Source organism: Pelobates fuscus, chromosome 3 (assembly GCF_036172605.1).
Source record: "Pelobates fuscus isolate aPelFus1 chromosome 3, aPelFus1.pri, whole genome shotgun sequence".
NCBI classification, from domain to species: Eukaryota; Metazoa; Chordata; class Amphibia; order Anura; family Pelobatidae; genus Pelobates; species Pelobates fuscus.
In genome coordinates, this window is record NC_086319.1 from 394,018,943 (window position 1) to 394,044,909 (window position 25,967).

Genomic DNA, 25,967 nt, shown 5'->3' on the forward strand with positions numbered 1-25,967 from the left:
TTACATTTTAGATGTAGGTAAAAGACCCACAAATGTCTCCTGAAATTTTGATTAATTTAGACATTTACTCCACACCTGATGGAGAGTTGAACACAAAACCATATTAGTTATTTTATAATTTACTGGTGAATACATGCAATAATCACAAAATGTACATAGTTTTAACTGAAAATTACAATACATGAATGTGAGTGGGAAAGATGTAAGGGTGAAAAATGTATTCGCAATTGAACATAGGTGCAAATTCTCATACCCACAACTATTTAATCCCCTGCGTATAGCCAAATAGAACAAATAGCATACATTGTCACTTTATTCTTTATGCCATCTTCACTCAAGGCAATCTAATTTCCCTATATTCTTAATGACAAAAAGCAAAAAAAAAAAAAAAAAAAAAAGCATCAAAGATGGAGAGAGAGAAGAAAAAAAAAATAGACTGAATGCTACCATGACACAGTTTGGCAGCGTGCAATCTATAGATCAATCAAAAATCAACTTGAGGCTATATTTGTTGGGAACCAAATAAAAAAAAATGCTTTTAATGTTTTTACGGTTGTAAACAGAAAGTTACACTATCACATCTCTCCAGTGTGATCAAATATAAGCCTCACGTTGGCCACAATTCACTTAAACTATGATTTTTTTAAATTATTAATCCAGCATCAAAAAAAAAAAACAACAAAAAAAAAAAACATAGCTGGCAGTGCAGGCGTGCTAAACTAATAAAAACAAAAAATATTTGGAATTTGGCCCACCTGACTGTAATTAATGAATTTAGAGGCTTATCCTTAATATGAAAATATATATATATATATATGTATAACAATACATACTAAGGTCCTCTTTAAACTGGAGTGTTACGAGATAATGGTGAGACAGATAAAATATAGAAACAAAAGAAAACAAACATACATACATACAGATGTAGAGGACAACAAACATTATGGGAGTTATTAATTACTGGGGAACCCCAATTGATCAGTATTTCCCTCCCTCATCTGTTCCCTAAGTGCTTTCATGTCTGCCTCCAATCTCTCAGTCTGTCTCTTTAGGTCCCAGTAGTCTCTATTCCCTTCTTTATTCCTCCAATTATCCCAATTCCGTCTATTAGTCTGATGCTCATCCCATCTATGGTTCCTTCTCCAATTATTCTCCCAATAACTGTTCCTGTTGTTTCTCTGTTTTTCTTGCCAACTGTGATTTTTGCAGTTATTCTCTCTCCTTTTTAGCCTCTCCCATGTATTATTATTATTCCAATTATTATTGATTACCTTAGGCCCCTCCCATCTATTTTTCCAATTATCTCCCATTACATTGCTTCTTTTAGCACTGTCCCTATTCCTATGGTCCCTCTGTGGATCTCTCCATCTTTTGTCAAAGTCCTGTTTTGGTCCAGTTCTCATTATCCCTCTTGTTCGGGTACATCCCACCTCTGGCTTCTCCATTTACCATCTAAATCTCTACCAGAGTCAACCTTGAATGTTCTTATGGCTGAAACGGAGAAGGCCTGTTCTGAGGAAGGATGCTTAATCCACCAATTGTCAGCTCTAGTTAGTACAATCTCTAAGTCTGCTGGTGTTGGATCAAAAAGCCTGACAAATTCTTGACACTCCCAGGGAAGGGCTTCCATTACTTTAGCAATGTGTTCTGGTGAGCCCAAGACCAGAGGCTGTTGAGGTTGGCGTAGCGTATACCAGAACAATATCCTTTGAGCTACCTCTCTAGGACCATCTGCTGGCCTCATCATAATATTAGCTATTTCTTTCTCTATGCTGACTAGATAGAAATTTGTTGCAGCAATTCTTCCTGCCTGATCAGACACACTGTTATTAAATCCAAATAGTCTGCTAGCCAAAGGACCCATAGCATATTCTAACAGTTCTGTCCATTCTTCTAAGTTAAGACCTCCTCTTTTTGCTCTATTTGCTCCCCTCATAAACCAATGTGTAAAGGTGTTAAAGTCGTCAGTTGGCATACTTCCCCACCATTTCTGGAAATTATCTTTGTCTGTGATTGACATAGTCCTTGTCTGTCTAGAGAAGCTAGTAGGCATTTCTCTTACATTAAAATGTTCAGTTATTATTATAGGGGCTTGTGGGACACCATTTACAATTGGCACATTTCCCTTGTGTTTTGTTCCCAGCACTGGTTCTTTACTTTCAGATATATAATACGACTGGTCTGGGCATACTCTAGGAATCTCCTTATCCCATTTATTTGTGTTTTCTTTAATTTTCATTTTATATTCCATGACTAGGTCTTGGAGTTCAGTGATCTTAGCACTATATGCATCTCTCTGTTGTTCTATTTCCTTTAATTCCTTCTCCAACCCCTCGATCATTTTGTTTGTTCTTAGGGCAGCTATTTTAAAACAATCTCTTTTATCAAGAGCATCTTCCATTTTATTAGTGGTTACTAAATTAGCTTGCTGCAATTCGACTACCATGCTTGCCAAACCCCTTATTGTAGCAACAACCAAGCTTTTCCTTTTCTTAATATGGCACTTTTTATTAGCAACAATCTGTGTCAAAACATCCATGAAACCTTCATATTTTCCACAATTGGGGCCTGCTGGTTCTGGAAGCTCATATGGTCCATCATGTTTGTCAATGTCATTCTTGAAGTACTCTAGTACGTCTACAGAAAAATACTTAGTACCCAGAAATGACATTTTAAAACTGAGCTCTTTAATCGAAATAGACTAGCAGACTAAAAAAAAAAAAAAAACAACAACAAGCTTTTAACAATGGCATTAATTTAAAAAAACAACTGAAACTGGCTCCAAAGAGATTGGACCATTTGAAAAACTTAATTACATTAACCTATTCAAACAAACTCTTGTCTTTTAAGAAAAAAACGTCACAGTCTCAATACGAGAAATGCCCACAGATAGCAAAACACAAAACCACCCTGTTTGTTTAAGGGGAGGGGGTGGGGGGTTTACAAATAAACAGAATGATTTAAAAGGAAGATATGGGAACTGAAAAATACCTGACTGTAACTTCAGCACAATGATCATTCCCAACCATATAAAAATCTAGGCACCTTTACTTCATAATATTTACCTCAAATACAAACTTTTCATTTTCTATTAAACACACTCCAGTGTAAAAATGGAAATGGTAACCTGGCTAAACAATAGCCACCACACTGTATTAGCCCCAATACCTTTATCATGTAAACACAATGCTCCTACCCAGAATTCAATGGTTCAAACAGACAAAAGAGAACCAACAAAAAAAAAACCAAACAGATTGCTATTTAAACTTAGAATGCAATGAAAGCCACAAAATGTACAAAATGTAACATCCAAAAACAATTACAATATATTCAGTTTAGTTCTAGTTAGTTGCAACAGGAGAGAGACAATACAGCACATGGGCTATTAAAAATGGCCGAAACATCAATAATACCAATGCAGTGCAACTATTCAATCTTCCCCTTTAATCACCAATAATTTAAAACTGTGCAGAAACAAAATTAAACTATAAATGCTACAATTTGCAACAAAATACGTTCTGTCAGTCATAATGCACAAACATTATGCTCCTATCCTGAATTCAATTATTCAAACAGACAAAAGATAACAACAACAAAAAATGTTTGCTATTTAAACTTAGAATGCAGGGAAGCCTCAAAATGTAACATCTAAGAAAACAATTAAAATAGATTAAGTTTCATTCTGGTTAGTTGCAACAAGAGAGAGACAATACAGCACATGGGCTATTAAAATGGCCAAAACATCAAAGGTTCCAATGCAGTGAAACTATTCAATTTTCCCTTTTTATCACCAATACTTTAAAACTGTACAGAAACAAAGTGAAACCTATAAATGCTACAATTTGCAACAAAATATGTCAGTCACAATACACAAATTTAAAACAGTCAACAAAACACATTTGTATATTTGTTTCAACAACGAATCCTATGCTATAAAGTCTCTTGCTCTTAGATTATGTATCAATATGGTAGTTATTGCGCCTCACAAACATTTGTTGTAGAAGTCTAAAATTCATGGTCGCCACATGTGGTGTATTACCAAACTCTATAAATTATTATGTACGCATACACATATAAACTCTGGTCCGTCTACTTTAACAAATATTTATTCAGAGACAAAACAACAACAACATGCAAATAATGACACACAATCTAACTAACTATACCAACAACAACAACAACAGCAACAACAACCTAACTAACAATAACAACTAAATCTTATAAAATAACCAGATCCCACTCACAGTTCACCATGATAAAAATTAGCCCATGTCTACTTAAGGGTCTGCTTAGTAGCGCAGCCAAGAAGGAACAGAAAGGAATGGGGATAGGGGGGAGTGGTTATCTCTTTCCTGACCTGTAAAGGTATTGAATTACCATATCAAAGGTAAAGCTTATCCCACTGTGAGAAAGGCATACATGAGCTTGGTCACATGACCCCTGGTCACCATATTAGTTTGATGACAGAATGTCACCACAGTGCAGTATCAATGGGAAGCTGTAACTAAAATATCCACTTGAATACAGTGGTCTGCATAGAGTTTAAGCTGGAGTGGGAAAAAAAGGATAGAAAATTGACTTCTGGGAGCATATAAAGTATATGTATGTATTGAAACATCCTATCTGCATTCCTTGTGCTCCTTATGGTTATAGAAACATAGAATGTGACGGCAGATAAGAACCATTCGGCCCATCTAGTCTGCCCACTTTTTTTTAAATACTTTCATTAGTCCCTGGCTTTATAAGAACCATTCGGCCCATCTAGTCTGCCCAATTTTTTTAAATACTTTCATTAGTCCCTGGCCTTAGGATAGCCTTATGCCTATCCCACGCATGCTTAAACTCCTTTACTGTGTTAACCTCTACCACTTCAGCCGGAAGGATATTCCATACATCCACTACCCTCTCAGTAAAGTAATACTTCCTGATATTATTTTTAAACCTTTGCCCCTCTAATTTAAGACTATGTCCTCTTGTTGTGGTAGTTTTTCTTCTTATAAATATAGTCTCTTCCATTACTGTGTTGATTCCCTTTATGTATTTAAATGTTTCTATCATATCCCCCCTGTCACGTCTTTCCTCCAAGTTATACATGTTAAGTTCCTGTAACCTTTCCTTGTAAGTGTTATCCTGCAATCCACGAACCAGTTTCGTACAATACCTTTTGTTCAGTGTAAGTCAGTCCAGGTAAAAGGGACATTAATGTAATTGTCACTGTGACATCCAGGCAGGGCCATACCAAAGGTGCTTTACTGAACCTGGATCCTTCTGTGTCCCTGGCCTGCTGTCTTGCCACTGAGCCACACTTCAGTACTTTGATTATAGATGTTGTCTTATGTAGTATGACAATACAGAATTTACATGAGCCAATAAATGGGTGACTAAAGAAATGCATGTTAGTAATCTCATACTGTATAGTTTCCACATATTTTATATTAAGTTCTAAGGCTATAAGGAATTCCTATGTGGATTGAATTTACTGTTATTTCTGAGATTGAAGGTGGTTCATGTCTTTCAATTTACATTTACGTTAATTGACATTTTGCATCTTTCCCTGGTGGTCTAGTGGTTAGGATTCGGCGCTCTCACCGCCGCGGCCCGGGTTCGATTCCCGGTCAGGGAATAGTAGTTTTCAATAATTATTTGATGGTTTTTTTTTTTAAATTATATCACTCTCAACACTAGCAGGAAAGTGCTATTATATGACTTTCGAAAAAAGAGGAAACATTAGAAATATAGCATATATTTTTGTTGTCTTACCAGAATACCAAGTAACATACAGAGAAGAACAATGCCCACTTGAAAAAAATGCTAATAGCACCCAAATAAAAATAAAAGTTAAAGCAAAAAACATAAGTGAAGAGAATGGCTAACTATTTGGTCAACCTGAAGCTAGTCTATTCCAGAGCTCGTTGTACAATGAACTTGAGAAGTGTTGAATAATGGCTGTTAAGTGAGCCACACACACATTGTTTTTGACGTTTAGAGACACTTTTGCTTTGGAGTAGGAGTGCAAATACGTAGCCAGATTTACACAAATAATTCTTTCGGGCATTATAACAACCATAAAATAATTTTTTTTTAAAAACAATTTTTTAAAAACAATTATATAGCCTGACCTTTGTCAGATTTCATAAAAGCTGCTCCTTTCCACAGAAATCTTTAGTAAAAGGCAAGAAAGCAGAGTATGTTAGTGTAACAGACCCTGGGTAACCCGGCTGGTTACCTCCGCTATTAATTATTGACCAGACCCATTTTCCCCCAGTAACTAGACGACACACAGTTCCCGGGGTACAACAACAAGCTTTATTGGCCACACTCGGCTTTATACTCTCCCCATGCAAGGGGGTGGAAAACAGGTAAAAGACAATGTCCCCTCCCTTTGTCCTTCCCCTCCCAGGGGTCGTATATTGGATCCGGGTCCCTAGTCCCTTTGTCCCCTGTTCCTGCCACACCATGTCCCTTCCCAAGGGCCTGTGCGTGTGAAAGATTCCCGCCTCCTGGGCTCCCAGGTACAGAAAGCCCGCCAAACCGCCATTGTCCACACAGAGTGTCCCCATCAATCTCAGGGACCCCCAGAATGGTAACCAGCATGAACAGCCTCTGTTCACGGGGTACCTGGGTGAAACCAAGCAAGGGAAGCGCCTCCTTTCCGTACACGAATGCTCCCCCTGACCGGCGTTCATCTATACGAATGGCGGCCACCCAGGGAAGCACTCATTAATTACTTCCCTTGCGGTTTCACACTTATATTACAAGTTGCCAACATTCTAATTGATTAGTGTGAACACTCCAAGGGTCGCTGGGGAGGTCCTCTTTTGGGAGCCGAACGAGGTGAGAACCAATCTGCGAGTGCTCCCTTGGATGGCGTTCGTCTAACGAACGGGTCGGCACACGCCAAAGCTTCCCTTGCAATTTGTGGTTTCCACAAGTCGTTAGCGAGGTGTGAACATTCTAAATAAAAATTCTAAATGGGGTATTGGGGTGGTCCCCGTTCGTGAGACGAACGGGCTGTGTTCGTACGCAGTCTCCCGAACGGGGAGAAGGTAAAACACACAAGTAATCACGAATACATGGGGAACATAGGCAAATACACTACCACACTTTACGGTTTAGTGGTGATCCCGCTACAAAGCTCCCCCTTAACCACTAGTCGGCATCCAGGTGGATCCCAGCGGATCAACCTGTTGATGTCCGGGGAAAGCACCCATGGATCACTTGTCCAGGGCGATTTTCCTGGACAGGTCATCGGCATTGCCATTCTGCTTACCGGGTCTGTAGTTAATGGCAATGTCATACGGCTGCAGGGCCAGGCTCCACCGTAAAAACTTGGCATTCTCCCCAAAGACCCGGTTAAGCCACACCAACGGGTTGTGATCCGTGAGCAGGGTAAATTGCTGTCCATACAAGTACGGCAGCAGTTTTTTGAGTGCCCACACCAACGCCAGGCACTTCTTTTCGATGGCGGCGTAGCTTACCTCCTGGGTAAGAGCTTCCTGCTGAGGTAACTGCCATCGTCCCCGACCTGGCTCAGTACTGCTCCCAGTCCGAACATAGAGGCATCTGTGTGGACGAGAAAACTTTTCCTGTGATTGAGGCAGCCAGCACAGGGGCTTTTACCAGGGTGTCCTTGAGAGCTTGGAATGCCTGCTCTCACTCTGGGGTCCAAGCTACCTGTCGGGGCAGGTTCTTGCGGGTCAGGTTGGTGAGGGGTTTAGCAATGGCGCTATAATTGGGGACAAATTTCCTGTAGGACCCCGCAGTCCCTAGGAAGGCAGGCACTTGGGTTTTGGTGCGGGAACTGGGCCAGCTAGCGACTGCCTCTATCTTGGCCGGTTCCAGTTTTTGCACCCCACCCGGTGTCCTATATACTGCACCTCTTCCATCCCGAGTTGACACTTACTTTGGTACAGATCTGTTCTAAAAATTTTCATTGAAACTGTTTACTGATCAATACAAAATTGTTTCCACAGTCCTGTTTACTGTCCTTGTCTTATGCTGAATAATAATAATTACACTGAGTAAGATATTGGGAAGGATAGTCGCTGTTATAGAATGTGGCTGTGTGTATGGGAGCAGTGTGGGAGTTTTGAGAGAATCCTGCAAACTGAAAGCTGTGACTCATTGGCTAGTGGGCGTGTTGTATGCAAAATAAGCCATTGTTATTTCACACCAACAATCTTGTCAATTTTATTTAAAAGCATTGCAATCCTATGAAACTTCAGGAATTATTTTTTAAAAATTTTGTTTGATAATATTGTTTATGTTTGTGTAAATGTGAAATGTACGGAATGTCACCACATGTGTAATAGAAACCTTTGGCAGCCTGTTCTTTGCTTGTAGTAAAGGTTCATTAAGACTATACTTTCAGGGATCATTTCTATAGTTTGTAACTGGTGAAATGTGCTCTAAAGTGTCCAAACTCAGTACCCACGAGGAAGAGCTTGAGTGTTTTCTCCTGAGCGTGAAGTGGGCTCCCAGTGCTGCTTTATTGTAGCTGCTGGTTGCTGTTGATGACCGTTCCTATTTCCTTAATTGGAGAGTAGGAGGGAGAGAACACAAGCTGAGTGGTTACTACATACTCTGTCAATGAATAGATTACGTAAGCAAGCATCTATAATAAATATTATTACAACTATCTTAACAAAGATATCTCGTCAGGGTTTTTGAAATTGTCTCATTTGTTATCTATGTTTTAATTAGTGTGTGCGTTATTTCTTGGCTTTTTTTGTCGTGTGTAATCATTTGTCAGTCATGCGCCATCTGTTGGCTGCAAAGTGTATGTTCTGAAATCTATCAGTATTTACGTCATCTGTTGGTAGCTGTATGTATTGCATTCCATTTAAAACATTGTCTGATTTCTTACTAAATGTACACATACTGAAAAGGTTTGTGTCTGCTTCCTAACATCCAGCGGGGGGAGGGAGAGTACTTATTATCTATATTAAGTACTCATTTTAACTCTGGTTTAGTGAGTATTACAGAGTAAATTTCAATCCCCTGTGTCCCCCGGTGCATTGGATCAAACTCTCACACATGGGGTGAATTAACCCGTTCACTTCCAAATTCTTTCAAGAATCTCGATTTCGCCAGAAATTAAAGTTTGCTACCGATCTGTTCTAAAATGTTCTATTTAAACTGTTTACTGATCACTTAAAACTTGTTCCCAGTCCTGTTTTCTGTCCTTCTATGTTAGATAATAAATACACCGCGTAAGACAGTGGGAAGCATATTTGCTGTAATGTCCATAGGCTTTTATAACACTCTGAATTTCTGAATTTCCTGTGTTCAAGCACAAAGTGGGTGCTGTACAATGTAACACAGTCCATAAACAGTACTGCAACATTTATAATAGGGATAAGAAGCTGCTAGATCAGGTAGGTACAAAAGCTTTAGGCAGTAAGAGTGTCCCTGCTTTCTTACTTTATAAAAGGACTTATTTAAAGAGAAATCAGTCCTTTAAAGGGACACTACCTGCACTTTAACAACTTCATCTTATTGAACTTACAGAACTTCATCTTATTGAAGTTGTTATAGTGCCTGCAGTACGAATTGCCGAAATCTAATATTAAACGATTAATAGCTTCAAGCCACGCCTCCAAGCCCTCTGGGTATGAGAGCCAGGAATCTTACTTAAAGGTTTTTTTCCTGGCACTATAGCTTCCCCTCCCTTGCACCTCCCCACCTCCCCACCTCCCCGTAGTGCAGAAAGGGTTAAAATAAAACTTATTTTGCTTACCTCAGTCCTTGGTCACCTCATCAGATAGGAAGCTAAGAGAAATATCCGATTTACAATTTGTCTCTAATTCAGTCTCCTGGGAACAGCCTGAGGATTGGTAGCCTATTCGCAGTGTAATTACCATACTGCCTCCCAGAATGCATAGCACAGACCTAGCATGCACACATGTCTCTCCACAACGCAAATGAGAGTTTTCTGAATGTTGACTGTGCACTTTGATCATATGAGTTAGCTTTGCGCAGTGGCAGTATCGTAGCCAATGAGGTTTATCCGAGGCGTGATTATTGCTAATTGAAAACTTTTACCAATACCCCGCCATGATGACTTGAAATATAGTCAGCAATGGCAATTTTTGACAGTCTCTAAGGAGACTGAAATTGCATGTACAACAATAAAAATATATTTAACTATTTTTCAACAAGATTGATTTATTGTTTGTCTAATGTAAGATTCACTTAGAATTACTTTTTTTTAATATTTGGTTTAAGAAATAAATGCTCATAAACTCATATAATGCAAAAAAAACAAGGGTTTTTACTTTTAGAATATTACTTTGCCTTGTCTCTAAACATGTATTGTGTTATTCCTGATTTGCAGTCCCCTGTCTACAGAACGTAATGGTACTTGCTGATACCCAAACATTTGACGCCTGTCAGTTTGTATGTGCCCTGATTCCATGACAGTTAAGCATGCTGGGAGATTTTTACTATTGCTACTATTGCTCTGTAACACTTTACAATTTTAACATCTTGGACATAAAATAATCTCCAGATTAAATTCTGAGAAATATGTGACATTTCTAATTAATGACTTTATTTTGTCTCTGGAAACTGAACTTACTGGTAGGATTATATGGATGAACAAATGACACTTTAAAACAATACTGTAATATTTTATCATGCATGTACATTTTATTTTTTGCCCTAGAATTTAGTTGGTAACATTACCATTGAAACTGATTCCATTGTTTAGTTTGTTATTTAAATCTGATTTTATACATTTGTTATGTAGCCTGATACGTGTCAGGCCTCTAAAAATTGAGTGAAACTCATGGTTGTTCCTCTCCACGGAAATCTTTAGTAAAAGGCGAAAGATTTATTCGGTCTGAAGAGAAACCAGAGTATGATAAACTTAAATCTCAGTCGCAGACCGGGTTCATAAATGTCCTCTTAAGCATATAGAGAAATCCTTAGTTAAGACATAGCTCGGAGAATCCGGCATAATTAATTATCACATAAACTTGCACACAACATAATATGTATGAAAAGATTATCATTATTTTACTACATAGATGAAAATGGGCATTATTTTTTGCAAAGCATTGTGGGTATGTAAATTAGGCACGCCCCCAGCTAGCATGGTGTTAAGCACATGCTTTGTCTATCTGTTGAGTCTGTCCAGAATGAGAATAAATGCTCGGTGTATTTTGAGTGTACCCGGAAGTAGTGCATGCTGGGATGTGTAGTTCATCATGTTAGTGCACAGATTTCAAGAAACAAGAGCATGCAGGGATATGTAGTTATTCTACGTATGCAAATATTCAAAGAGAGGAGAGCATGCTGGTAGATGCTTTAATTAAGATTTATTGTTAATTTAAATTTAGTGAGTAAAAATAATTGCCATTATTGAAGGTAATTGACGTGTGGTTTTATATTATTATGCATATTTTTTTTAATTCTTTATTTTTGTCGTGCACATAAAACAGTACAAGCATGTCTTGCCACAACAGCAACAGCACACATAAGATTTACACAGAATTTAAAACAGTGTGGCTGTGGGTATGCACATTTTATATATTTTGTAGGACATCACACTTTAGTGTTAGTCAGAAAGGAGGCTAGTAGGCTTATGTTAGGCTTGGTGTCTGACTGTGTGTGGTATAACAGAATATTAACGAGACAGGCTAGAAATTAGGTAGTTCCCTGTGTAACATGCTGAACAGGGAGAGGGTAGTCTGCGGAGGACAGCATGGGAGTGTACCCAAGGTCGTTTGCCCGGCGGCACTGCCTAAATTAACATTACTAGTAAGCTTTAAATATAAGAAGAGGGTCTACCTGTATAGCAGGAGATAATAAAATAAAATTAAAAAAAATAACCACTGGGTTGCTTGCCATTTCAATATGTGGGTACCGCAAGCATTGTATGCGTGTTGTGTGTGTCTTTGGGGGCTGCCTAGCCGATGCCAAGAGATGGGAGGCTGCAGATACATAACAGCCAGAGTCTGTTTAGCCCCGTGTGGGTGCCCTCCCAGTCACAGGTACCGCTGCACTCTCGTGTTGTTCTGCTCGGGCTCCGGTACAGATCATCACCAGGCACGTGGCTTCTGGGTCTCTGCGGTGCATGTGGCCGACCCCTCTGAGCGGGAACCCTCAAATGGCGCGATCTGCGCATGGAGCTACTGTGCCAACCAGAGTGCCGTCTTCTGATGCTACCATGGAGTGGCTTGTTGGGCTGTCGGCGTTGCCGCTTTGGTGGTCTGCCCGGAGGCAACTTCTTCCCTGTCTGGACTCTGCGTGAGGTGCGCTTCAGGTGCTTCCTTTGATCTCTGCAGCCCGTAGGCCTGAGCTGAGCCTGAACGTGTGGATCCCTGGGTAAGGTATATGCTTGTCTCCTTGCCATCTTGGCCCAGAATTGGGCACAGATTCTGTCAAATGCTATCAGCCATGGCTCTGCATCCATAGGCACCTGGCGGGGAGCTTGTGTGGGGGTATCCACTTGGAAGGCAGTCATCTTGCCTGGCAGGCTGCAGTCACCGGCGTTGCTGGTGCTTGTTAAAGTCCACTAGAGTGAATCAGAGGGTTCTCCAGTGGGGACCGGGATAACCCCCACCAGTCCTGGGGGGGAGGGGGGAAGGGAGGATCAAAAGCAGTATTGTGGGGTCCCACGGGTAGCTGAAGAACGAGGAGAGCGGCCGCCTCTCCCCCTCTCTGTCACGAGTAGGCCTCAAATCTCTGAATCCAGTTATCTGTGTAATAGTCGCTTGTGTGGTATCCAGAAGGCCACCGGGACTCCCTCTGCTTAGATCATGCCCAGCTGACCTGGTATTTTGCCTTGAATTAGACAGTTTCGTTGATTAATCGGTGCCAAATGCAGGAGCCAGCACGACACACGTCTGGTCCGCTCGGCAACCAGACTCCGCCCCCTTATTATGCATATTTTAATGTTTTACTTGTGTGGGTTCACAGGCAAATTTTGGACACAGAAGTATCTCCAGAGCAAATACTGAAAATATATGAAATTCTTTTTTAATGACTTTACTTTGTCTCTGGCAATTATTGACAGTGTCTTAGGAAAGTGAAATTATAGGTATGATCACACGGATGAAAGAATGATACTATTAAACAAATATTTAGTCGCATATTTATATTTGATTTATTTTGCACTAAGATTTAATTGATAATGTAACCATTTCAATGAGATGCTTTGTTTCACTTGTTACTTAAATCTGACATTTTACCACTTATTGTAGCCTGACATTACTCAGGCCTCAAAAAATTGAGTGAAACTCATGGTTGTTCCTCTCCACGGAAATCTTTAGCAAAAGGCGAAAGATTTATTCGGTCTGAAGAGAAACCAGAGTATGCAAATGGCAACCGGAGTAGCAGAGCGGGTTCACAAATGTCCTCTTAAGCATATAGAGAAAATCCTTAATCATTTAGAGAGAAGGTAGCTTGGAGAATCCGGTATGATTAATTATTAAATGAACACACATCATAGTATGTATTAAAAGCTTATCATTATTTTAACAAGTACATAAAAATGGGCATTATTTTTTGCAAAGCATTGTGGGTATGTAAATTAGGCACGCCCCCAGCTAGCATGGTGTTAAACACATGCTTTGTCTATCTGTTGAGTCTGTCCGATTCCAGAATGAGAAAAAATGCTCGGTATATTTTGAGTGTACCCGAAAGTAGTGCATGCTGGGATGTGTAGTTCATCGTAGTGCACAGAATTCAAGAAACAAGAGCATGCAGGGATATGTAGTTATTTAACGTATGCAAATATTCAAAGAGAGGAGAGCATGCTGGTAGATGCTTTAATTAAGATTTAATGTTAATTTAAATTCAGTGAGTAAAAATAATTGCCATTATTGAAGGTAATTGACGTGTGGTTTTATATTATTATGCATATTTTAATGTTTTACTTGTGTGGGTTCACAGGCAAATTTTGGACACAGAATTATCTCCAGAACAAATACTGAAAATATTTGAAATTCTTTTTTAATGACTTTACTTTGTCTCTGGCAATTATTGACAGTGTCTTAGGAAAGTGAAATTATAGGCATGATGACACGGATGAAAGAATGATACTATTAAACAAATATTTAGTCGCATATTTATATTTGATTTATTTTGCACTAAGATTTAATTGATAATGTAATCATTTCAATGGATGCTCTGTTTCACTTGTTACTTAAATCTGACATTTTACCACTTAATGTAGCCTGACATTACTCAGGCCTCAAAAAATTGAGTGAAACTCATGGTTGTTCCTCTCCACGGAAATCTTTAGTAAAAGGCGAAAGATTTATTCGGTCTGAAGAGAAACCAGAGTATGCCAAATGCCTACCGGAGTAGCAGAGCGGGTTCACAAATGTCCTCTTAAGCATATAGAGAGAATCCTTACGCATTTAGAGAGAAGGTAGCTTGGAGAATCCGGTATGATTAATTATTAAATGAACACACATCATAATATGTATTAAAAGCTTATCATTATTTTAACAAGTACATAAAAATGGCCATTATTTTTTGCAATGCAATATGGGTATGTAAATTAGGCACGCCCCCAGCTCGCAAAACAGTTGCATGCTTTGTCTAACTGTTGAGCCCTGCAGCTGTTAACCATGTGAGTGCTGGGGTTGCGCTTTGTCTAAACCCTCAAAACTACATTTACTGTTTATAACTAAGAAACAAATTATTATTATTATTATTATTGCCATTTATATAGCGCCAACAGATTCCGTAGAGCTTTACAATATTATAAGAGGGGGGATTTACCTATAAAGAGGACAATTACAAGAAAACTTACAAGAACCATAGGTTGAAGATGACCCTACTCAAACGAGCTTACAGTCTATAGGAGGTGGGGTGTAAAACACAATAGGACATATTACTTTATGTACTGTTGGGCCATTTGCAAGAACTGACATTTAACAACTAACACAATTTGCATAATCATTGTTACAAGAACTGGACAAACTGGAAGGGGGCTTTCTGGTGTATCTCCCGAACCAGGAGGCTCTTAGACTGTACTTTAACTTTTGACACCAGCCTTCGGAGTTGGGGATGCCTATACCTTACTCTGGCTTTCTCCAATAGGGTTTCTCAATCCCTCTTTATATGGTTGGGCATAGGGTTATTTATTGAAACTAATCTTGCACTACTTGATTATTGGGCTCAGAGCATGGAGGGGACATGTGCCGGCTGACAAATACGTAGGGACTAGCTATTTGGCTAATTGTTAGACTATAATAGGGACCAATTGGCACCTTCCCTGTTGCCCAAGATTTATATATTTTTTTGACTCCTAGATTCATACTATAGCCTGGGGAATCACTCTACATGAAAATAGGAAACTATAATATCTTGTAGAATTTCAGCTACTATGTTGCAATTTCCTACAGGACTTTATACGGCTATTGAGTGACATCTAGTGGTGGATTAGCAACATTGTATCCACGTATTTGTATCGGATTCTTTTTGGATAGTTTACTTATCCTTTCATGTTTCTATTACACATGTAGTGTCCCTTCCAGGAAGAACCAGACCATATCATTTTATACTACAGTTACTATCTTTATTTATTCTACTATTATTATCACTATTTGTTAGACATGTGCAATTCGTTTCGGTCCGAATGTGAATTTGGACAAAATTCGGGCTATTCGGATAAGGGGGTGGGTGGGGGCCCCCTATATTAGAAGCTAGTCTGTTCCAGAGCTCATGAAGAAAGCTAAAAATAGAAGAAAAGATATTGGAAGACCAAGACAAAGAAAGGATAAAAAGAAAGGAAGGCGAGTGAGCAGACATAAGGGACAAGAATCTCATTTTAGAAAGATGTACTTAAGATGTGACAAATAATGGCCATTATCTTGTCCATACACATATCGCCTTTACACTTTAGAGACCTTTCGGCCGTAGAAGGCAATGATATATTCAGAACAGCAAAAGATTTGTTCTAATTACTATAATGGTCTCTTTTATTAAACAATTATTTAACCTGACGCAGGTCAGGCCTCAAAAAATTGAGTGAAACTCATGGTTGTTCCTCTCCACGGAAATCTTTAGTAAAAGGCGAAAGATTTATTCGGTCTGAAGAGAAACCAGAGTATGCAACCAAAAAGTCACAGTAGCACATCAGTTTCAGACATGTGCTTCTAAACATATGGAGAGCAATACTACAATAAACTGCAACATGGAGAATCCAGTATAATTATTACCGCCTTAAGGACACATGACGGATATATTCCGTCATGATTCCCTTTTATTCCAGAAGTTGTGTCCTTAAAAGGGGTTAAATAAAAAACATACCGTGTACGGTATTGCCTCTTAAAAACTGTTATTAATTTAGTAGCTAATTGAACATGGCCATCATGCCTTGCAATGCATTGTGGGTATGTAAATTAGGCACGTACCCAGCTGACATGCTGTTGACTGCATGCTTTGTCTAACTGTTGAGCCCTGCAGCTGTTAACCATGTGATTGCTGGGGTCGTACTTTGTCCACACATCCCTCAAAACTACATTTCCTGTTTGTAGACTGCATTGCTTGTTTTCCAAAAAAGTTCAAAGAGGCTATTAATTTCAAGAGTGCTTTCGTAATACTACACAAATGTAATATGCGCCTATCTACTATTGCACCCTCCCTTTATTTTTTTGTACACTACACCCCAGTACCCCAATAAAAGAAAGAATGACAAAAAAAAAAACTTAGCATTATTTGAATACGTAAATAAAAATGGCCATTTTGTTTTGCAAAGCATTGTGGGTATGTAAATTAGGTACGCCCCGAGCTGATATGCTGTTACATGAATTCTTTGAGCAACTGTTGCGTCCTGCAGCTGTTAACCATGTGAACGCCAGTGTCGTCCTTTGTCCACACTTTCCTCAACACTACATTTCCAGGTTGTACCTGCAATGTTTAAGCTTGCTCTAGCAAATACAAAGCTTGGTATAGTAAATAAAACACAACACCGATTATGGGTATAAGATAAAGCTGCAGACAATTTATTAAAATAATTATCCTGCAAAACCAGTAATAAAATAGGTGCGTTAACGCGGACAATGATCCAAAACATATTAAAACTAAAACATATGGTTTAAGGCTAGTGCTGACATGCACTTGTTAATACACCCCTCCCAAGCCGGTTTAGTCAGTAAATAGCAATACCCCTTAATTGACCCTACCTGCGCCACCAGTCGGTACCAATCCTGCCAGACCCTCTCATACGCCTTCCATGTAGCAGGAGATAGCGAAGACCTCACCCATCCTGCAAGCATGACGTCCTAAGCTTCCACATCACTTCCAGACAGGGCAGGCCCTCCGGTGATGCCTGCCTGAACCGCTCCCACGGAAAACGAGAGAGAGAGTCTGCAATTCGTTTCGGTCCGAATGTGAATTTGGACAAAATTCGGGCTATTCGGATAAGGGGGTGGGTGGGGGCCCCCTATATTAGAAGCTAGTCTATTCCAGAGCTCATGAAGAAAGCTAAAAATAGAAGAAAAGATATTGGAAGACCAAGACAAAGAAAGGATAAAAAGAAGGGAAGGCGAGTGAGCAGACATAAGGGACAAGAATCCTATTTTAGAAAGATGTACTTAAGATGTGACAAATAATGACCATTATCTTGTCCATACACATATCGCCTTTACACTTTAGAGACCTTTCGGCCGTAGAAGGCAATGACATATTCAGAACAGCAAAAGATTTGTTCTAATTACTATAATGGTCTCTTTTATTAAACAATTATTTAACCTGACACAGGTCAGGCCTCAAAAAATTGAATGAAACTCATGGTTGTTCCTCTCCACGGAAATCTTTAGTAAAAGGCGAAAGATTTATTCGGTCTGAAGAGAAACCAGAGCATGCATCCAAAAAGTCACGGTAGCACATCAGTTTCAGACATGTGCTTCTAAACATATGGAGAGCAATACTACAATAAACTGCAACATGGAGAATCCAGTATAATTATTACCGCCTTAAGGACACATGGCGGATATATTCCGTCATGATTCCCTTTTATGCCAGAAGTTGTGTCCTTAAGGGGTTAAATAAAAAACATACCGTATTGCCTCTGAAAAACTGTTATTAATTTAGTAGCTAATTGAACATGGCCATCATGCCTTGCAATGCATTGTGGGTATGTAAATTAGGCACGTACCCAGCTGACATGCTGTTGACTGCATGCTTTGTCTAACTGTTGAGCCCTGCAGCTGTTAACCATGTGATTGCTGGGGTCGTACTTTGTCCACACATCCCTCAAAACTACATTTCCTGTTTGTAGACTGCATTGCTTGTTTTCCAAAAAAGTTCAAAGAGGCTATTAATTTCAAGAGTGCTTTCGTAATACTACACAAATGTAATATGCGCCTATCTACTATTGCACCCTCCCTTTATTTTTTTGTACACTACACCCCAGTGCCCCAATAAAAGAAAGAATGACAAAAAAAAAGACTTATCATTATTTGAATACGTAAATAAAAATGGCCATTTTGTTTTGCAAAGCATTGTGGGTATGTAAATTAGGTACGCCCCGAGCTGATATGCTGTTACATGAATTCTTTGAGCAACTGTTGCGTCCTGCAGCTGTTAACCATGTGAACGCCAGTGTCGTCCTTTGTCCACACTTTCCTCAACACTACATTTCCAGGTTGTACCTGCAATGTTTAAGCTTGCTCTAGCAAATACAAAGCTTGGTATAGTAAATAAAACACAACACCGATTATGGGTATAAGATAAAGCTGCAGACAATTTATTAAAATAATTATCCTGCAAAACCAGTAATAAAATAGGTGCGTTAACGCGGACAATGATCCAAAACATATTAAAACTAAAACATATGGTTTAAGGCTAGTGCTGACATGCACTTGTTAATACATCCCTCCTGAGCCAGATTAGTCAGTAAATAGCAATACCCCTTAATTGACCCTACCTGCGCCACCAGTCGGTACCAATCCTGCCAGACCCTCTCATACGCCTTCCATGTAGCAGGAGATAGCGAAGACCTCACCCATCCTGCAAGCATGACATCCTAAGCTTCCACATCACTTCCAGACAGGGCAGGCCCTCCGGTGCTGCCTGCCTGAACCGCTCCCACGGAAAACGAGAGAGAGAGTCTGCAATTGCATTAAGGTAACCAGGGACATGCTGCACCCGGAAAGAGACATTTAACTCCATACACAAGTGAACAAAGCCCCACAGAAAACTCACCACCGGCCTTGAAGCTGCTGAAAGACAGTTCCGAGTGCACAACTGCTAGATTATCCGTGAAGAAGACCACCTGTGGATTACGTATTTGCTAGCCCCACAAGGTCAGCACCACTACCAAAGGACACGGCTCAAAGAAGGCCTGAACTTTCCTTTTTGGGACTACACCTAAGTGGGAAATACATAAACCCTCAAGTGGAATTTATAAGAAGGGGCCCGCCAACCTCCATAAACGTACTTCTTTGGCCAACTTTGTGCGAACCCGCCTCTGGAAAAGTTACGACCGACTTCAGATTGTGCAAGGACAAATGTGTGACAGTGAGAGGAAACACTGTAAAACCATTGGCTTAAAAAACCCTGAAGAGCCGCCCATGCTGGCGAAACGCGCTTCGGGGTACACTCGCACTCTCGGACTGCCATATGTGAACATCATTTGACTCATGATCCATAGAGGGCTGACAGGAAGGATTTCACTTCACCTTACCAGGCTAGATTCAGTGTTATGTGCACTATAGTAATAGCATATTACCAACGATCTTACTATAGAATTCTATGCACTATAGGCATGCACATAGTATAGATAGTTTAAGTGTATTATTCTACTCAGGTGCCCTTGAAGGCTCAGATTAGGGTTTTTCCCGCTCAGACCGATCAGTCCAACTCCTCCCAGACGGCAACTATCTATATAGAACCTTATGCTGAACAAGCTGACAACTTGTGCATTGTCTCTGCCAGTAACAGGTACTAGCAACAATACTGTGGCTTTAGACAGCACAGTATTTGCAGTGACAAGTGGGCTGCATGAGACATACATTCAGAGGTGCTAAATGTTCTTCACTAACGTGTAGCTGCATGAGACACATATTTTTCATTCTCTGCTAGCATTAGCAACACCTGTTACATAACAACACTGTGGCTTTAGACAGCACAGTATTGTATCCTTGCACTCACAAAGCTCCCTTCTAAGGGAGTCTGCATCATTTTTTGACCAACTCGCCTTTTTGCTGCACGAGACACATATTCACAGGTCTCTATCAGCAGCAGAAAGATTTATCTCTGTGTGCTTAATCATTTCACTACAGTGAAGCTGTCTCTGCCAGCAAGAGCAACAATTCTCTCTTTTTATAAAGCACGTTGCAACATAGTTGCTTTAGACAACATTGTGCTTTATTTTGCACCTATTAAGGTACCTCTGTTTAAGGGAGTCTGTACAATTCCCACTCACTTCCTCATTATGACTGATTTTAAATGATAGTTCTTAAAAGTTAATTTTTAAAGCAGTTTTCAGTACACTTTGGTCTGGGCAAAGCTTGTTTCCTTTTTTTGTCGCTTACATATAGGGTTGGTGCCCATCCTGCTCAGAGACCAGACATTATTTTCCTCTCCCAGCTCTCCTTTTAGTTCCTGTACATGGGAGTACTCATGAGACATTGCTGAATACAAATATGTGTATTTTACTGCAATAAAAGCTAACAGTATTATGATATTCACAGTTAAAATGCCATGCAGAACTAAAAAAATATAACATTTCTTAAACTTTGTTTTAGATTTTATTCATATTAAATAGTTCCAGATAGAAATATTTGATGTGAAATGAAAGCCCTGCTTCTCCTGAAAAAAAATATCTATAATAAGTGTGGGTGCACTTAATATGAAAAAGGTGAATTATGGTTGAACAGACACATAGTCAAATTCCAGGTTTTGCTTTGATCAGAACTTGTACAATTGTCTCTGTCCTTAAACGACCACTATAGTCACCCAGACCACTTCAGCTCAATGAAGTGGTCTGGGTCCCAGGTCCCACAGATTTTAACCCTGCAGCTGTAAACTGATATGTTTACACTAGGGTTAGTCCAGCCTCTAGTAGCTGTCTCACTGACAGCCGCTAGAGACGCTTCTGCGCTTCTCACTGTGAAAATCAAGACGCTGGACGTCCAGAGGAAAGCATTAAGAAAATGCTTTCCCATGGGCGCTTTGAATGCATGGGCGGCTCCTGCCGCGCATGCTCATTCAGCGCTGACGTCAGGAGGAGGAGGAGAGTTTCCCAGCACCGAGGGAGCCCGGCACTGGAGAAAGGCGAGTGTTTAATCACTTCAACGGGAGTGGGATCCTGAGGGTGGGGGGAACCTAAAGACCCTATAGCGCTAAGAAACCAAGTTTCCTGGCACTGCAGGACCCTCTAGTGCCCCTTTCCCTCCCATTACAAGTTGCTGAAGGGTTTAAAACCTTCATTACCTTACCGGTGTCTAAAAGCAAGGTTCCCCATGATTCTCTGGCTATTTGAAAGTTTTGCCTTGGAGATGATAACCAAAACTTAGCTGGCCCGTACGGGGATCGAACCCGCGACCTTGGCGTTATTAGCACCACGCTCTAACCAACTGAGCTAACCGGCCACGATAGTCATGGTACTGACAGCTATGTCTACAGGAGCCAACTGAATGGGCCCTCGAGGAGTGATCAATCCCAGTTAGAGAAAGAAGCCTACATACCCAACAAGCCACTGTCGCTGTAGATGCCAGGTAGTGCAGGTGGTGTATTACCAAACTCTATAAATTATTATGTACGCATACACATATAAACTCTGGTCCGTCTACTTTAACAAATATTTATTCAGAGACAAAACAACAACAACATGCAAATAATGACACACAATCTAACTAACTATACCAACAACAGCAACAACAACCTAACTAACAATAACAACTAAATCTTATAAAATCACCAGATCCCACTCACAGTTCACCATGATAAAAATTAGCCCATGTCTGCTTAAGGGTCTGCTTAGTAGCACAGCCAACAAGGAACAGAAAGGAATGGGGATAGGGGGGAGTGGTTATCTCTTTCCTGACCTGTAAAGGTATTGAATTACCATATCAAAGGTAAAGCTTATCCCACTGTGAGAAAGGCATACATGAGCTTGGTCACATGACCCCTGGTCACCATATTAGTTTGATGACAGAATGTCACCACATTCCCTCACTTTTTTTTCTCTTATGTTGAGCACATTTAAAAGTGAGAGAAAGAATATAGTCAAACAGGGGTTGCATCACCGCACATTCCCCCAATTTCTATTGTTTTCAGTTGTTCCGTTTTTAAATTAACTACTGCCCTAGTGGGTTGGTAAGAACCCTGGTAGTTGTTCATTAATATTATATGGTAATGTGTTCATGTGAAGTAAAGTAAAATCCAGACACAATCAACCCCATACAGTAATTATCACTAGTTTATGACACAATATGATGTTTAGTTTAGCCTGGGACTGGAATCTGAAGACTGTGACTGATCTGTGTGCTTGATAGCTGTGATTTTAGAATGAATTCTCCTTGAATATTGTCTTAGCCAATCCATTACAAAGCTTGAGGTTTGTTTGTTTAATGGCACATGCAAGTTCATGAGTGTAGGGGAAACTCATTCTGTGACCACCTTGAAATGACACAAATTCCTGCTTCTTGCTGTTACTTTATCCTCATTCTGGGCTGTGTTAATAGTTTGACTTGGTAATCTCAGCACTTCTTCATCTGTATAGTATCCATTTTCAGGATAATAGTTTGACGTGTAATCCCAGCACCTCTTCATCTGAATAGTAATCATTTTCATGATAATAGTTTGTCTTGGTAATCCCAGCACTTCTTCATCTGTATAGTAAACTGTGACAGGACATGTCAGTTACCTTCACCTCTCTGGGCCTTCCAATTAAAATGTTCTTTGAATCAAACACAGACAATGAAAAATGTACAACAGTAATCAGCGTATTGTCTTGTGTCAAAGGCTTAACTAGTTTTGTCTAATAAAATCTATTTGGTTGTGGTGTCTTAAGGCTATGTTTACATTTTAGATGTAGGTAAAAGACCCACAAATGTCTCCTGAAATTTTGATTAATTTAGACATTTACTCCACACCTGATGGAGAGTTGAACACAAAACCATATTAGTTATTTTATAATTTACTGGTGAATACATGCAATAATCACAAAATGTACATAGTTTTAACTGAAAATTACAATACATGAATGTGAGTGGGAAAGATGTAAGGGTGAAAAATGTATTCGCAATTGAACATAGGTGCAAATTCTCATACCCACAACTATTTAATCCCCTGCGTATAGCCAAATAGAACAAATAGCATACATTGTCACTTTATTCTTTATGCCATCTTCACTCAAGGCAATCTAATTTCCCTATATTCTTAATGACAAAAAGCAAAAAAAAAAAAAAAAAAAAAAGCATCAAAGATGGAGAGAGAGAAGAAAAAAAAAATAGACTGAATGCTACCATGACACAGTTTGGCAGCGTGCAATCTATAGATCAATCAAAAATCAACTTGAGGCTATATTTGTTGGGAACCAAATAAAAAAAAATGCTTTTAATGTTTTTACGGTTGTAAACAGAAAGTTACACTATCACATCTCTCCAGTGTGATCAAATATAAGCCTCACGTTGGCCACAATTCACTTAAACTATGATTTTTTTAAATTATTAATCCAGCATCAAAAAAAAAAAACAACAAAAAAAAAAACATAGCTGGCAGTGCAGGCGTGCTAAACTAATAAAAACAAAAAATATTTGGAATTTGGCCCACCTGACTGTAATTAATGAATTTAGAGGCTTATCCTTAATATGAAAATATATATATATATATATGTATAACAATACATACTAAGGTCCTCTTTAAACTGGAGTGTTACGAGATAATGGTGAGACAGATAAAATATAGAAACAAAAGAAAACAAACATACATACATACAGATGTAGAGGACAACAAATATTATGGGAGTTATTAATTACTGGGGAACCCCAATTGATCAGTATTTCCCTCCCTCATCTGTTCCCTAAGTGCTTTCATGTCTGCCTCCAATCTCTCAGTCTGTCTCTTTAGGTCCCAGTAGTCTCTATTCCCTTCTTTATTCCTCCAATTATCCCAATTCCGTCTATTAGTCTGATGCTCATCCCATCTATGGTTCCTTCTCCAATTATTCTCCCAATAACTGTTCCTGTTGTTTCTCTGTTTTTCTTGCCAACTGTGATTTTTGCAGTTATTCTCTCTCCTTTTTAGCCTCTCCCATGTATTATTATTATTCCAATTATTATTGATTACCTTAGGCCCCTCCCATCTATTTTTCCAATTATCTCCCATTACATTGCTTCTTTTAGCACTGTCCCTATTCCTATGGTCCCTCTGTGGATCTCTCCATCTTTTGTCAAAGTCCTGTTTTGGTCCAGTTCTCATTATCCCTCTTGTTCGGGTACATCCCACCTCTGGCTTCTCCATTTACCATCTAAATCTCTACCAGAGTCAACCTTGAATGTTCTTATGGCTGAAACGGAGAAGGCCTGTTCTGAGGAAGGATGCTTAATCCACCAATTGTCAGCTCTAGTTAGTACAATCTCTAAGTCTGCTGGTGTTGGATCAAAAAGCCTGACAAATTCTTGACACTCCCAGGGAAGGGCTTCCATTACTTTAGCAATGTGTTCTGGTGAGCCCAAGACCAGAGGCTGTTGAGGTTGGCGTAGCGTATACCAGAACAATATCCTTTGAGCTACCTCTCTAGGACCATCTGCTGGCCTCATCATAATATTAGCTATTTCTTTCTCTATGCTGACTAGATAGAAATTTGTTGCAGCAATTCTTCCTGCCTGATCAGACACACTGTTATTAAATCCAAATAGTCTGCTAGCCAAAGGACCCATAGCATATTCTAACAGTTCTGTCCATTCTTCTAAGTTAAGACCTCCTCTTTTTGCTCTATTTGCTCCCCTCATAAACCAATGTGTAAAGGTGTTAAAGTCGTCAGTTGGCATACTTCCCCACCATTTCTGGAAATTATCTTTGTCTGTGATTGACATAGTCCTTGTCTGTCTAGAGAAGCTAGTAGGCATTTCTCTTACATTAAAATGTTCAGTTATTATTATAGGGGCTTGTGGGACACCATTTACAATTGGCACATTTCCCTTGTGTTTTGTTCCCAGCACTGGTTCTTTACTTTCAGATATATAATACGACTGGTCTGGGCATACTCTAGGAATCTCCTTATCCCATTTATTTCTGTTTTCTTTAATTTTCATTTTATATTCCATGACTAGGTCTTGGAGTTCAGTGATCTTAGCACTATATGCATCTCTCTGTTGTTCTATTTCCTTTAATTCCTTCTCCAACCCCTCGATCATTTTGTTTGTTCTTAGGGCAGCTATTTTAAAACAATCTCTTTTATCAAGAGCATCTTCCATTTTATTAGTGGTTACTAAATTAGCTTGCTGCAATTCGACTACCATGCTTGCCAAACCCCTTATTGTAGCAACAACCAAGCTTTTCCTTTTCTTAATATGGCACTTTTTATTAGCAACAATCTGTGTCAAAACATCCATGAAACCTTCATATTTTCCACAATTGGGGCCTGCTGGTTCTGGAAGCTCATATGGTCCATCATGTTTGTCAATGTCATTCTTGAAGTACTCTAGTACGTCTACAGAAAAATACTTAGTACCCAGAAATGACATTTTAAAACTGAGCTCTTTAATCGAAATAGACTAGCAGACTAAAAAAAAAAAAAAAAACAACAACAAGCTTTTAACAATGGCATTAATTTAAAAAAACAACTGAAACTGGCTCCAAAGAGATTGGACCATTTGAAAAACTTAATTACATTAACCTATTCAAACAAACTCTTGTCTTTTAAGAAAAAAACGTCACAGTCTCAATACGAGAAATGCCCACAGATAGCAAAACACAAAACCACCCTGTTTGTTTAAGGGGAGGGGGTGGGGGGTTTACAAATAAACAGAATGATTTAAAAGGAAGATATGGGA

The 25,967-nt window shown here is 39.4% G+C and overlaps 9 non-coding genes across 9 annotated transcripts; 3 read left to right on the forward strand and 6 right to left on the reverse strand.

Moving 5' to 3' along the window:
* The first annotated feature begins 5,551 nt into the window (after positions 1 to 5,551).
* TRNAE-CUC (transfer RNA glutamic acid (anticodon CUC)) lies at positions 5,552 to 5,623 on the forward strand. The gene has a single exon. It is a non-coding gene; the product is annotated as a tRNA-Glu (tRNA).
* A 2,732-nt stretch (positions 5,624 to 8,355) lies between these two features.
* On the forward strand, positions 8,356 to 8,572 carry LOC134603730 (small nucleolar RNA U3). The gene has a single exon (XR_010090481.1). It is a non-coding gene; the product is annotated as a small nucleolar RNA U3 (small nucleolar RNA).
* Positions 8,573 to 9,969: 1,397 nt separating this feature from the next.
* Positions 9,970 to 10,110, forward strand: LOC134603752 (U4 spliceosomal RNA). Its single transcript, XR_010090499.1, has one exon. It is a non-coding gene; the product is annotated as a U4 spliceosomal RNA (small nuclear RNA).
* Positions 10,111 to 10,748: 638 nt separating this feature from the next.
* Positions 10,749 to 10,863, reverse strand: LOC134603822 (U5 spliceosomal RNA). Its single transcript, XR_010090566.1, has one exon. It is a non-coding gene; the product is annotated as a U5 spliceosomal RNA (small nuclear RNA).
* Positions 10,864 to 13,206: 2,343 nt separating this feature from the next.
* Positions 13,207 to 13,321, reverse strand: LOC134603863 (U5 spliceosomal RNA). The gene has a single exon (XR_010090604.1). It is a non-coding gene; the product is annotated as a U5 spliceosomal RNA (small nuclear RNA).
* Positions 13,322 to 14,180: 859 nt separating this feature from the next.
* Positions 14,181 to 14,295, reverse strand: LOC134603789 (U5 spliceosomal RNA). The gene has a single exon (XR_010090535.1). It is a non-coding gene; the product is annotated as a U5 spliceosomal RNA (small nuclear RNA).
* Positions 14,296 to 15,955: 1,660 nt separating this feature from the next.
* LOC134603839 (U5 spliceosomal RNA) lies at positions 15,956 to 16,070 on the reverse strand. The gene has a single exon (XR_010090581.1). It is a non-coding gene; the product is annotated as a U5 spliceosomal RNA (small nuclear RNA).
* A 1,639-nt stretch (positions 16,071 to 17,709) lies between these two features.
* LOC134603858 (U5 spliceosomal RNA) lies at positions 17,710 to 17,824 on the reverse strand. Its single transcript, XR_010090599.1, has one exon. It is a non-coding gene; the product is annotated as a U5 spliceosomal RNA (small nuclear RNA).
* A 3,659-nt stretch (positions 17,825 to 21,483) lies between these two features.
* Positions 21,484 to 21,557, reverse strand: TRNAI-AAU (transfer RNA isoleucine (anticodon AAU)). The gene has a single exon. It is a non-coding gene; the product is annotated as a tRNA-Ile (tRNA).
* Between the last annotated feature and the right edge of the window lie 4,410 nt (positions 21,558 to 25,967).